General features: G+C 41.2%; 1 protein-coding gene across 3 annotated transcripts in view; it reads left to right on the forward strand.

Moving 5' to 3' along the window:
* AFF1 (ALF transcription elongation factor 1) overlaps positions 1-13,917 on the forward strand; it is a 215,559-nt gene that overhangs the window by 39,258 nt on the left and 162,384 nt on the right. The gene's annotated exons all lie outside the window — the stretch shown is intronic.

The following is a 13,917-nucleotide window of genomic DNA, read 5'->3' on the forward strand; positions in this document are numbered from 1 at the left end:
CTGTGTGATAAAAGCTCTAACACAAGTGCCAATAAAGTGTTACAGGATCGTAGGAGGCAGTGACTTGTCCTGCATAAGATCTTCCTGGTGAGAACTATGGTTATTCTGATTTTTCACTTTTTTCCAAAAGCAAGTAAAATGATGGGGTCATAAGCAGAGCTATGGCAGAATTCAACTGGCTATTTGTTTACTCTAACTTAAACTTTTGGGTTTTTGTGTAAATTCAACATTTGTGTTTAACAAATATTGAAATGTGTGAATGCAGTGATTTTTATTTTATTCTCCTTCTGGCTGTTCACCATTATCATCTTGGTTACTATGAAATTGCTTTCCTTCTAAGATTTTATGTGCTGATGAAGATATTAGGAAATGGCATAAAAAATTGCTAACTGGTGATTTTCTGAAAGGATGCTATTCTAATTAACAATATTCATTTATTGAAACCACAAGACAGCATTTCATATATACTTAAAAGAAAACACTGGATGTAGTGTTTGATCATGTAAGTTCGACTCAGAAAAGAACTTTGGCAACTAGCTAAAAACGGGGGTCATGATACAAAGAAGAAGCTGTGGGGCTGTGGTGTAGGAGATTCTGCAGGGTTTTTTCTGGTCCCAGATGCCGGCCCTCTTTCATCTTGGAATATTATTGATGATACTGCCTGGATTTTTACTGCAGGCTACAGTTTCCTGAACCTCCAGCTAACTGCTGCCTCCTCCATTCCCCTCCGTCTGCTGCAGTGATCTTTCTAAAACCACCACTGCTTAAAAACACTCTGCTAGAACATTGCCTAAAGAAAAAGATGGCAAGGCTCTCTGCAGGCTGGTGTGCGCTCACATCTCTGATGCTTTCCCTACTTCTCTTGGGCTTTCTGTAGGGCAACACAGGTTTTCACTGTTTCCCCCCAAAAGCCACATCTTCCTGTGCCTCTGTTTCTGACCATATTATTGGTCCCATTCCTGGAATGGTCTTCCAACAGTGCTTTATTTCCCTGAGGAAATCTAATTGATCCCACTGTAACCCCTTATTTGGTTTCAGTCCAACATTTATTGAAGTCTTTCCATGCTCTGTGTGTTGGGAATATAAAACTCATGAAGGCAGTCTTTTTTCCAAAGAGTTAATAGCATAAGAAGGCAGGTATACAAATGTTTACTAACATTCCTACATACTAGGGTTAGGTGTTGAGAATATAATGACGAAACAGACAGTTATGCCTCCTGCCCATGAAGCGTATGTTCTAGTGCGGAGAGAGAAATCAAATTGTTAGAAATGATTTGTAAGAAGTGCTGTGAGGGAAACGCCCCTTTCATCTTAGGAGACAAGTAAACTGGAAGGAGAAGAAACCAGTTTTACATAAAAAAGGAGGGTCAGGATTGCTCTCGGAAGAGGTGACGTTTAAAAAAAAGACATAAATAAGTAATTACAGTAAAACATAATAAATATTAATTATCATGGGGTAAGTATGGAGATCTATGTGTAGAAATGTAAATGCAAATGAACAGTTACAATACATTGTGATAAATTCGGTAATAGAGGGATGTAACAAAGGATACTCCATAGTGCAAGGGACACATGTGGCTTTTCTTGCCAATGCAGTGGAAGGGGTTGGTGAGAGGTGGCTGAAGGGCTTTCCTTGCAGGAGCACAGAGGTTTGGAACAACTTTGAGTTGTGTTTGCACAGTTATAAGTAGTTTGATATTACTGATGTTTTATAGTGCAGGGAGTCTAGAGCCTGGAAATGAAGCTGAGAAAGGGGGGTTGGGAGGGCTGTGGTGCCAGAACGGGGCTCAGATCTCAGCCTCTGGGATTCCCATGCTTGGTATCTAGGACAAGGTTTAAAAAGTATATCTTTCTGAGCCTCAGTTTCCTCATTGTAAAACTGAGGCAATGATAGCACCAATCTCCGCAGGTTGTTTTAAAGGTAAATTAAGACTTATAAAAATGCCTGGTGCAGGGTCTAGCACATATAGCAGGTACTCACAGAGTGCAGGGCTGGTGGTGGACTTCATATCGAGTGGAGATAAACTTTGACCTGTTGCACACTCATGAAGGGTTATTTGCGGTGGAATGACTATTCATGCTTCTGTTTCTCAAATAGCATTTTATAGCGAGTATGAGCATGTGTAGCTGGGGAGAAGGGGGCTGGAATTGTATTTTTGTGGATTCTCTGGCTTCACTTGTTCTTCACCTGTGTTCCCACATCATTTTATCTTGGTGACATTTTCCCACTTTATTTTTTAGTTTGTGTTTCTCACACTAGACAGAATTCCCTTAGGGTGTTAAAGACTATGTGTTACTCATCTTTACATGCCATTGCCAAGAACAGTGTCTAACGCTGGCACATACTGGGCGTTCAGTAAGTGTTTGAATTTATTTGAAAGGTTTACTAGGGAGTTGCCCTAATTTATAATTCAGGAGAAAGGTGCTCCCTTGCAAAAGTCTGGGCATGTTTCTATGGGAGGGTGTTTTCATTCTTTCATACACCAAGTATTTATTGATATAAAGATGAATCAGCCATGGACTCTGCCCTGGGTTGTGTTGAATTATAGTCTTAATTGTGAGTTGAAGGGAAAAGGTAAATGGTTACTGATAGGTTTAATGAGAAATAAACTATGACGTGGTTTAGTTGTATTGGAGTTTTTGTTTAGATGTGTAATTCAATAAGAATCCCAGAATTATTTTTTTTAATGATGTCTCATTGGCGGTAGCTTATTTCTCATTGTTACATTTCATTTTTATATCATGGTAGTCTGTTTTGTAAAGTGTACAGCATGAAGTTTCATAGTAAACCTGCTCCTTTCTCAGATTTTAATCCTGAGTTGAAATGATTCGGCCGATGTGGGGTAAGGGATACAGCCTTGTCCTTGGACAAAATACCTTCTGGGCTGTTTTTCTTGACCTACTTTTTCTTGGACTTACTCCATAATCAGCATTGGGTATTACATTTGATTAGACTAGAAACTTGGTTACACGTTTTTATTAACAGCTGTAGTTTTAAGCTTTGATTGTATCTCTCTCTGCTTTTCCCAGTATAATTCTCTGGCATCTGTAGTCTACGCCATCACCTTACTTTTATTTTTAAGAAGAAAAGGCAGGCTTGTTCTGTTGTGGTCAAGGTCTAAGGCTTTGCCTAGGCCATCTCTAAAGTCCGGAAAACCCTTTATATTTTGGCCCAATGAACTATTCCTTACTGGAAGTCTGCTTCAGGAATTCTCAACTACAGGGGTCTTTGAGCCCCTGGGGTCCTCTCTGAGCACCGCCCTGGGCATTCCCATACTCTTTGCCCTCCTGTGTTAGCACACCAGGGGCAGGGAGCGGGGCACCAAAGCCCACAAATACGTGTTAATTAGATGAGTGGATAGGAAAAAAGCCCATGTGGTGGTGGAGGGTATTAAATTACTCCCAGTTTTTAAGGAGTACATTCAGTAGATTTAAAAAAAAATCTTTGTGAAAAGTTTATTTGAAAATTCTTATTCCAAATACCAAACTTGTCAGGTCAGTTACATTTTTAAAAAGTCCCTTTCATGTGAAAAGATATTGTCATGTATAATAAGAGATGCAAATGAGAACTACGCTAAGCTATATACCTTGTCTATCAGAGTGGTAGAAATAAAATGTTTGCCAACATGTTTTATTGATAAGCCTGTAGGGGGAAAATACTGTCATACGTAGCTGGTGGGAATTCAGAATGGTATATGACCCCGTGAGGGGAATTGAGCATCAGGCAGCAAAATTATATTGCATTTACCCCTTGATCCAGCGTGCTTACTACTAAGAATTTATCCCCAAGATACACTGGCAAAAATAAGGAAGAGCTATCTACAAGTTTATTCATTACAGATTATAGGTAATAGCAAAGATTGGGAATAATCTGAATATCAATAGGGAGTAACAAGTAACAGAAGGATAAAAAACAGCATCTAGACTTGCCTGACTGTACCTTGGTTTGTGGCTCACTTTGGAACTATCAAGTATTAATGTATAACTCTTAAAACAAAATTAAATAAAAATTGGGTAGGGGGAAACCACCACTTAAAAATTGAAAGCAGCAAGGAACACGTGAATTTAGTAGTTTCTCAGATTGGTGGTTTTTACCAAGAGGAATTATAGTTAGTCCTAGCTTTGCACAGTTCCAGTACATGCAAATGTCAGTGATCATGGTTTAAATAACACCAGCCCCCCAACACAATGGTTCAAATTTCAGTTCGCACACCAGCTTCATAAGGTACAAACTGTGCTGCTAGCTCATTACCCCACACGTCACTAGTAACAGATGGCGGCGTCATCAGAGACCAGTCGTGTCACTTTTAAAGGCCTGTTGGTGATTGGTCACTGAGTCACTCATTTAGATCATGCACAGATAGCAAGATATGTGCCTGTGTTAACCTCCTTGCCTCCCAGTGATAAATTGGCCAGCAAAGACAAAAGTGAAGGAAAGAAAGAAAAAGTGACAGTGTTGGGAGTGAAGTTCTAATAAAGCACAGATGAAGTTATAGAAAACATAGCTGACTGAGGGAATGTGCAGCAGAGGAGCACAGTGAAGGTGAACTTACTGGTATAAATAAGGAAAGTGGTTGTCATGAAAAGGGTGAGGATGGCTCAGAGGAAGTGGTGACTCAACAGTGCGCTCTGAGAGAGACTCCCCCACCTCGAAAGAGCGAAGGATGAATGTTGGAAGTTGATCCATGCTCAGAAAGGACTATGACAGTTTGCCAAGGCATAGGGAAGATACTTGCTTTGTGTCATAATTTATGTGACAAGAAGGCAAGCACTGTTCAAAGAACTCCTAGAAAGTTTTTTTCATAAGAAATAAACTTCTGATTCTCAGTATGTAATGTTTTAAATCCCAGCATATTAAATAAATATTTTACTATTTTGTTCACTTCCCTGTAAAATAACTATGTCATTTATGTTACTTGTGTATTTTGCTTATATATAATTTCTTAGAAATGTTAAATATGTTATGTTTGTTTTTTCCCTTTAAACCTTGGACAGACGTGTAAAAGACATGGAACAACTGTAATTTCCCCCATTAATCATTAAGATTGTTTTGCAAAGTTTCAGCCTGCACAGCCCTTTTCTGTGAGTTTAATGACAACTCTTAAACTGTTCTCAGCAAACGTGTTTAATAATAACAATACAGGTATTACCATTGTACTTCTTAGGAAAGAAAATTTTCATTGTAAGAGAAAAGAGATAGAAAATCGAAGAGATTGAGTAAAAACACTAATTCAATAATTTAATTGAAGATATCAATGGATATTTTAAAAAATATTGTATTTCCTCCTTCTGTCCCTTGAAAAAGAAACAAGGCCAAGCCAGCAAGCAGCCTGGCTGTCTCAGACACCACGATGTGGATTTACATACCGTGTCCCAGCTAAAAGGAACTAGGGTTCTTTGGAGTAAAGACTCAAGCTTTAGTAAAGATTCTAGCTATACATCTGGAAATCTGCAGGAATAAACATTGTTATCAGAGGGCAAAGCACTATCAAAGACTATAGGGATGATAGCAGAAAGGCTCCAGAAACAGCTTACAGGGTTTACCAGTAGCCAAAGGCCAGTCCCTAGGAGCATAAAAGAATAAAAACTGCAGTGGATTAAAACACATCAAATATGTTTAAACTGTGGATTTAAAGTGATAGTAAAGTAAAATCCATTAGTCACCCTTGGAAAATGGTAGGAAACCAACTCAAATGAAACGAAAAGAATGAAGCTTATCCTAGTTTCCTGAACAAACTGGGTAACCAATAATTAATGATGAAAAAATTAGCAGATAGAGGTTAATAGCCTTGGACTATTATATGAGTATTTGCATTCTTAAACTGAATAGGCAGTGTTTACCAGTAGCTGATACTACCATTATGTTAAAAGGTGGTGAGAAACCTTTTTTTTGGAGGTGGGGGGGCTCTCCCCACCCAACCCACCCAATGAGAAACTTCTTTTTATTTATTTATTTATTTATTTATTTATTTTGGTATCATAATCTACAATTACATGAAGGACATTATGTTTACTAGGCTCCCCCCTTCACCAAGTCCCCCCCGCATACCCCTTCACAGTCACTGTCCATCTGTGTAGTAAGATGCTGTAAAATCACTACTTGTCTTCTCTGTGTTGCACAGCCCTCCCTGTGCCCCCCCCCATACTATACATGTTAATCGTAATGCCCCCTTTCTTTTTTCCCGCCCCTATCCCTCCCTTCCCACCCGTCCTCCCCAGTCCCTTTCCTTTTGGTAACTGTTAGTCCGTTCTTGGGTTCTGTGATTCTGCTGCTATTTTGTTCCTTCAGTTTTCCTTTGTTCTTATACTCCACATATGAGTGAAATCATTTGGTACTTGTCTTTCTCCGCCTGGCTTATTTCACTGAGCATAATACCCTCTAGCTCCATCCATGTTGTTGTGAATGGTAGGATCTGTTTTTTTCTTATAGTTGAGTAATATTCCATTTTCTATATGTACCACATCTTCTTTATCCGTTCATCTACTGATGGACACTTAGGTTGCTTCCATTTCTTGGCTATTGTAAATAGTGCAGCGATAAACATAGGGGTGCATCTGTCTTTTTCAAACTGGAGTGCTGCATTCTTAGGGTAAATTCCTAGAAGTGGAATTCCTGGGTCAAATGGTATTTCTATTTTGAGCATTTTGAGGTACCTCCATACTGCTTTCCACAATGGTTGAACTAATTTACATTCCCACCAGCAGTGTAGGAGCGTTCCCCTTTCTCCAAACCTCGCCAACATTTGTTGTTGTTTGTCTTTTGGATGGTAGCCATCCTTACTGGTGTGAGGTGATATCTCATTGTGGTTTTAATTTGCATTTATCTGATGACAAGTGATGTGGAGCATCTTTTCATGTGTCTGTTGGCCATCTGAATTTCTTCTTTAGAGAACTGTCTATTCAGCTCCTCTGCCCATTTTTTAATTGGATTATTTGCTTTTTGTTTGTTGAGGTGTGTGAGCTCTTTATATATTTTGGATGTCAACCCTTTATCAGATCTGTCATTTATGAATATATTCTCCCATACTGTAGGATACCTTTTTGTTCTATTGATGGTGTCCTTTGCTGTACAGAAGCTTTTCAGCTTGATATAGTGACACTTGTTCATTTTTGCTTTTGTTTCCCTTGCCTCGGGAGATATGTTCAAGAAGAGGTCACTCATGTTTATGTCTAAGAGATTTTTGCCTATGTTTTTTTCTAAAAGTTTTATGGTTTCATGACTTACATTCAAGTCTTTGATCCATTTCAAATTTACTTTTGTGTATGGGATTAGACAGTGATCCAGTTTCATTCTCTTACATGTAGCTGTCCAGTTTTGCCAGCACCATCTGTTGAAGAGACTGTCATTTCCCCATTGTAGGTCCATGGCCCCTTTATTGAATATTGGTTGACCATATATGTTTGGGTTAATGTTTGGAGTCTCTATTCTGTTCCCCAATGAGAAACTTCTTAATGGGATGGTTTAGGTTTGCTAATTTTAGATGGGATAATAGTACTGTGGTTATGTTTCTTCATCTTAAAGTCTTGTTAAACCTGGAAAATACTGGTACTTGAATTTTTACCTGAATCCATTTTTTGATGTTGAAATAAAAAAGACATGACTATTGTGCATCCCGATAATACTCAATGGGATGTAGACAAACCACCTATGAGTCAATCTTTCGGATGTTTGGACAGGAGTCTGCTTACATCAGTTTATAACAATTTTTTTAATAACAGTTTTTTTTGGTATCATTAATCTACAATTATATGAGTGACATTATGGTTACTAGACTTCCCCCATCATCAAGTCCCCCCCACATACCCCATTACAGTCACTGTCCATCAGTGTAGTAAGATGCTGTAGAATTACTACTTGTCTTTTCTGTGTTGCACTGCCCTCCCCATGCCCCCTACCCCCTACTTTATGTGTGCTAATTGTAATGCCTCTTTTCTCCCCTTGTCCCTCCCTTCCCACCCATCCTCCCCAGTCCCTTTCCCTTTGGTAACTGTTAGTCCATTCTTGGGTTCTGTGATTCTGCTGCTGTTTTGTTCCTTCAGTTTTTGCTTTGTTCTTAAACTCCGCAGATGAGTGAAATCATTCTATACTTATCTTTCTCCGCCTGGCTTGTTTCACTGAGAATAATACCCTCTAGCTCCATCCATGTTGTTGCAAATGGTAGGGTTTGTTTTCTTCTTATGGCTGAATGATATTCCATTGTGTATATGTACCACATCTTCTTTATCCATTCATCTACTGATGGACACTTAGGTTGCTTCCATTTCTTGGCTATTGTAAATAGTGCTGCGATAAACCTAGGGGTGCATATGTCTCCTTTAAACTGGGCTGCTGCATTCTTAGGGTAAATTCCTAGAAGTGGGATTCCTGGGTCAAATGGTATTTCTATTTTGAGTTTTTTGAGGAACCTCCATACTGCTTTCTACAATGGTTGAACTAATTTACATTCCCACCAGCAGTGTAGGAGGGTTCCCCTTTCTTTTGGATGGTGGCCATCCTAAGTGGTGTGAGGTGATAACTCATTGTGGTTTTAATTTGCATTTATCTGATGACAAGTGATGTGGAGCATCTTTTCATGTGTCTGTTGGGCATCTGAATTTCTTCTTTGGAGAAGTGTCTGTTCAAATCCTCTGCCCAGTTTTTAATTGGATTATTTGCTTTTTGTTTGTTGAGGTGTGTGAGCTCTTTATATATTTTGGATGTCAATCCTTTATTGGATATGTCTTTTATGAATATATTCTCCCATACTGGAGGATACATTTTTGTTGTATTGATGATGCCCTTTGCTGTACAGAAGCTTTTCAGCTTGATATAGTCCCACTTGTTCATCTTTGCTTTTGTTTCCCTTGCCCAGGGAGATGTGTTCATGAAGAAGTTGCTCATGTTTATGTCCAAGAGATTTTTGCCTATGTTTTTTTCTAAGAGTTTTGTGGTTTCATGACTTACATTCAGGTCTTTGATCCATTTCGAATTTACTTTTGTGTATGGGGTTAGACAGTGATCCAGTTTCATTCTTTTGTATGTAGCTGTCCAGTTTGCCAACACCAGCTGTTGAAGAGGCTGTCATTTCCCCATTGTATATCCATGGTGATAAGTTTTTTTAACATAACTTTATAACACTGGACTGAGAAATATGTTCAAGGACACGTTGGTGTGCTATGAGCAAAATCCATAATATGAAAAATATTCAGAAAATGTTTTTTTTTTCTTAAGGAAAAAATAGAATTAAAATCCTAGGAGACATAACCCTGCAATGAAAGGATCCTGTTTGGATCTGGGTACACCAATTAAATTTGAAGACTAACTGGATACTTGAGGCTACTAAAGGAAAATTTTACTAGTATTAAATAATATGTCAATATTAAAGGAAAACTGTAGATGGCATAACATATTGTGGTTGTGGTTTTTCTTTAAATCTTCATATTAAAGTCTATTTAAACCTAGAAAATCCTGGTACTTGAAAATTTTACCTATCAAATAAGATTAAATGTCTTCCTTTGATTTCTCTCTGCTCCTTACGTAACAGCCTCTGTTGTTTTACTTTGCAAGCAGAGGTGTTCCTTGTGGATAAGGCTTTACTTAATCAGCGTGTCTCTGGGGGGTAGGAACCCCAGGGCTCAGTCATTAAAGGAAGGGCCTGTCTGACTATAGGAAGTTGCTCTGTGCTTATTTTCTGGCCATTTGCTCCCTCCTGAGCAGGGTCTGGACACAGCAGTTCTGAACCTTGAGTCCGGTCCACCAGGGGCTTGATGACAGTTAACAGCCTGGGCTGAGTCAGAACTGGCCGAGAGCTACTGTCAGTGTGGAAGTCCTCATTCCTCAAGAGGTGATAATGATATCCATGTGGAAACCAGAGGCACTAGCCATGGTAGAATAGTAATGATTTAGCCCTGTAAGACTGCATAAGTTACAGAACTGAGCAGGACCCTTCTAGAGGCAGCTGCTGGCACCCCTGCTTTTGTAATACTGAAGAGCCTTGGTTAGCTGTTGACATCAAACAACCTGGGTAGAACACAGCTTCTTGAAACTCCAGACCCCCAGGCAATCTCAGACTACCCAGAGAGAGGGTGCCATCCATGAGCGCACTGCTAGCCACCCGTGGTGAGTATGGTGGGTTCAGGGTGGCTCTTGCCAAAGATGTCTTGGTTTATATTTTATAGATGTCATCAAAGTTCATCAAAAAACCAGGGCTTAAGTATTGCATGTAGGCAGTGTGAGGCTGTTCAAAACCATGTAGGTTGTATTTCCTAGGAACTTGATTCAACTCTGAGAATAAGTGTACAAGTATTAGGAAAATTGGGTGCAAAATGGCTTTTTGTTTATTTTATCTTTGTTTCTCAGCTATGATTCACTTGAGGTTGTTGGAAGTATGTCACCTACATATATGGCTCTTGCAACTGTATGTATGTTAAAGGAGAGAGAGGAAGGGAAGGGGGGACAGAGAAATGTGTTGAAATCATTTCAGCTCAGTTGTTACTTAAAACCACTTGCTTTTCATACAATGAGTTGTCTTAGATGACACCACCATCAGTAACTGTGTTACTATTACCCCTCAGACTCAATGATGCTAACATATTTCTGCGGACTTTCTACTACCATCTTTTAGGAGGGATGGTACCTTAGCTGTACTTCAGTGTGGCTTCATAACCATGGTGGGAGACCTCAGTGTTAATGGCACCTAAAACAGGTGAGAAACAGGACTGGAATTCCATGCTTACATCACATTGCCGTAATAGATCCTTATTTGTACTCAGTGAAATATGGTAGATGCTCTGGTCTCAGATAGTAATTTCTTTCAACCCCAAACACTACTAGAGAAAACCAAATCAAGTATGATAATAAATCACTACTTGCCTTTTGTAGAAGCCGTTTAGCTGAGCTGAGCCCAAAAGCAATGTCAGATTTGGGAGTGCTGTGATGAAACATAGCTAGATACCAAGAGATATTATTTTTTTAAAAACTGTAAAAGTTAATCCTTTGGCTGTCTCCTCGAGAGTGCAACAGTAGAGGCTGCATAGCATAGTGATTAAGGGCAAGGACTCTGGAGCCAGGGTGGTAGGGACAGGGCTCAGTCCCAATACTTGACAGCTGCTCAGGTGTCCACCACTTATCAGTTGCATGACCTCGAGACAGTTAACCAGTTTCTTGGGCCTCACTTTCCTCATCTGTAAACCGGGAGTGGTAATACTGGACTTGGGTTACTGGCTGTGGGTATTAACTTAATACAGGCAAAGCACTGTATATTGTGGGCGCTTCACAAATACTTGTAGTTCAGATCCCTCACAGAAGTATTCCCAGCACCTTGCTTGCCATTATCCCCAGGCTTCGGTATGTAAGACTGTTACTAAATGTCTCAAGCACGTGTACTCAGGGTATATTTGGGGGAAAGTCACCTGGCTGTGAATTTTCCACTGGAAGTGTAGGGGCCCATTGAATTGTTAATTGTTTTAAGGTTTGAGGCCACTTGGCTTTGAGGTGTTAAGGGCACTCACTAGTCTCATCAGCTGGGGGCAGAATTCCCAGTTGAGAGTTCTTGACTGAGTTCCTGCTGGATGAAATTGAACTGGATTAGCTGGGGAAGTTCCCTCTTTTCTGAGAACAAAGGCAATACCCTGAACTAAAACTGCTGTAATTTTCTTAAATGAATCCTTGAACATAATGCTTAAAACTAATTAGCTCAATAACATGTAGATTGGTCATGAAGAGGTTTAATTAGCTATTAGTCAACTTTTTGTTCTTCAGATTTGTTACATTTTCCAGATATCTAGGGCTTAGAAAATGGAGTAGTCCTTTCTTTCTCTGTGCTTAGAAAACGAAAACAGTCTGTCCTATGAGATTGCACAAGGCTTTGGACGTAATATATATTTAATAAATGTTGGTTTGATTCTGTTTTAATCTTCCAATTTTGCATGTGACCTAGATAGGAGGTGTTAGGGTTCGGGACTCCGGGGCTTCTCCAGAGAACAAGCCACGCAGGCACGGAGATGTAAATCCAAGCAAAGTCTTTATTCAGCCAGCTAGCTGGGGCTGACAGCACCTCCCCTGACACGCAGGTCGAGTCCGAGCTGTCGACCCCCAAGCAACTTTAGGTATAGATTATATAGGATTTCCACAGCCATTACACCAACGCCCATACATTACCACAACCAATGAAGTTAAAACACACCCCATGCTTTAACCAATAAAGTTGAAACGGGGACCTGCCGCTTGTCTGACCTTCGCACAAGCATCCCTTAACGTCTTGTCACGAGTTTCGTCCCCACGAGTTTCATCCCCCTTAGGGTATGGAAACTGGGTGGCTCTCGCTCTAGGGTGTTTCCTGCATTCCTTTACATCCCCCCCTTTTCTTGACTAAACTGAGGAATCTTCCACAGCGGCATCTAGAGCCTGATACCTTTGACGAAGGACTAAAAGTTGGACAGTGTCAATCCTTTCCCGCACAAACCTAACAAGCCTGTTAACTACGATTGGCATGGGCCAATCGTAAGCAGCAACAGCAGGATGACCAGTGGCCCTGCAATGGCCGAGAGGAGGGTAGCGAACCAAGTTTGTATTTGAACCAAGACTCAAACCATCCTTCGCTACTTTCATATTCTCTATGTCTCTTCTCTAGATCTTTCTTCAGTTTAGCCAGGGAGTCTCTTACTGCACCTGTTTTGTCTACATAGAAACAACATTCTTCTTTTAAGGCTGCGCACAGCCCACCTTCTCTTAAGAACAGGAGGTCTAGGCCTCTTCGGTTCTGTAGAACCACCTCCGACAAGGAAGTGAGAGATTGCTCCAGGTCTGACATTGTCTGTCGGAGTTGTTCTAGGTCCCTATCAATTGCCAGCCTCAGGGCTGTAAGCCCCTGTTCCCGAGTTACAAGGGCTGCGACCCCAGCGCCTGCCCCTGCTATCCCTAGGGAGAAGAGGGCCCCAATTGTCAGGGCAGTAACAGGCTCCCTCTTTCTCCGGTGGGGGCTCGGCACTTCTTCCCAAAAAGAAAGGAGGGATTCATGAGAACAATATATTAGGCGAGGTAGAATGGCCACGAGCACACAAAACTCACTGCTAGCATTGAACACAAGGGTGGATAGGGCCAGGGTGAGGCCTGCTTTTGAACAGAGCCACCAACCCGAGGAGGGTATAACCCACTTTCCCGGCTCCCATGTGGTGTTATTATAGGAGGAGCATAACTGACTCTGGGCCGTAGGGACTGTGCCCACACATGTACCAGCGATTGAGACCTGAGCGATCATAAGTCCCCTCGGTCTTAGGGATAGGAGTCGTTGATGGTGTAGGAGCCATTTATCCCCACTGCCTCATAGAAGGGGGGTGAACCTGGGTAGCATAACTAACAGGGATCAGTGAAGGAGGGAGTGGGGTGGTTTAGAGTTTCTGCTACTGCCTGCACCATCTCCCACAAGGGGTTATCTAACCCGGACAGACCCAAACCCGGTCTTCCTGCGGGTTCTGGAATCAGCTTCACAGATGTGGTTCCCTCGAAAGTCCATATTAAGGCACTTATCAGCAGGATCCCCTTCATCTTCGGCTTAGGTGTAGTTTTAGAGGATTCGCAGGATGCTGCTGCACCTTCCACTCCTCCTTGCGGGCTCCTGGATCCTTATGAGGCAGGACCTTCCGAACGTGGGTGTGATGCACCCAGGGAGCGATACCATCTACCTTGAGGGCAGTGGGGGTGGTAAACAATACAACATAAGGTCCCTTCCACCTGGGCTCGAGTGTCCTCACTCGGTGTCTCTTGACCCACACCATGTCCCCTGGGACTATGCCATGTTCCGGGCTCGGAATCTTCCCGCCCTCATAATATGCTCTAATCAGGGGCCAGATTTCCTGTTGCATTTTAGCGAGAGCTTGCAACACATTCAGGTAGTCAGGGGCCGGGTCCCCTGCCCCGGAAAGCTGTACTCGCCGAGT

Source organism: Manis pentadactyla, chromosome 5 (assembly GCF_030020395.1).
Source record: "Manis pentadactyla isolate mManPen7 chromosome 5, mManPen7.hap1, whole genome shotgun sequence".
Taxonomy (NCBI): Eukaryota; Metazoa; Chordata; class Mammalia; order Pholidota; family Manidae; genus Manis; species Manis pentadactyla.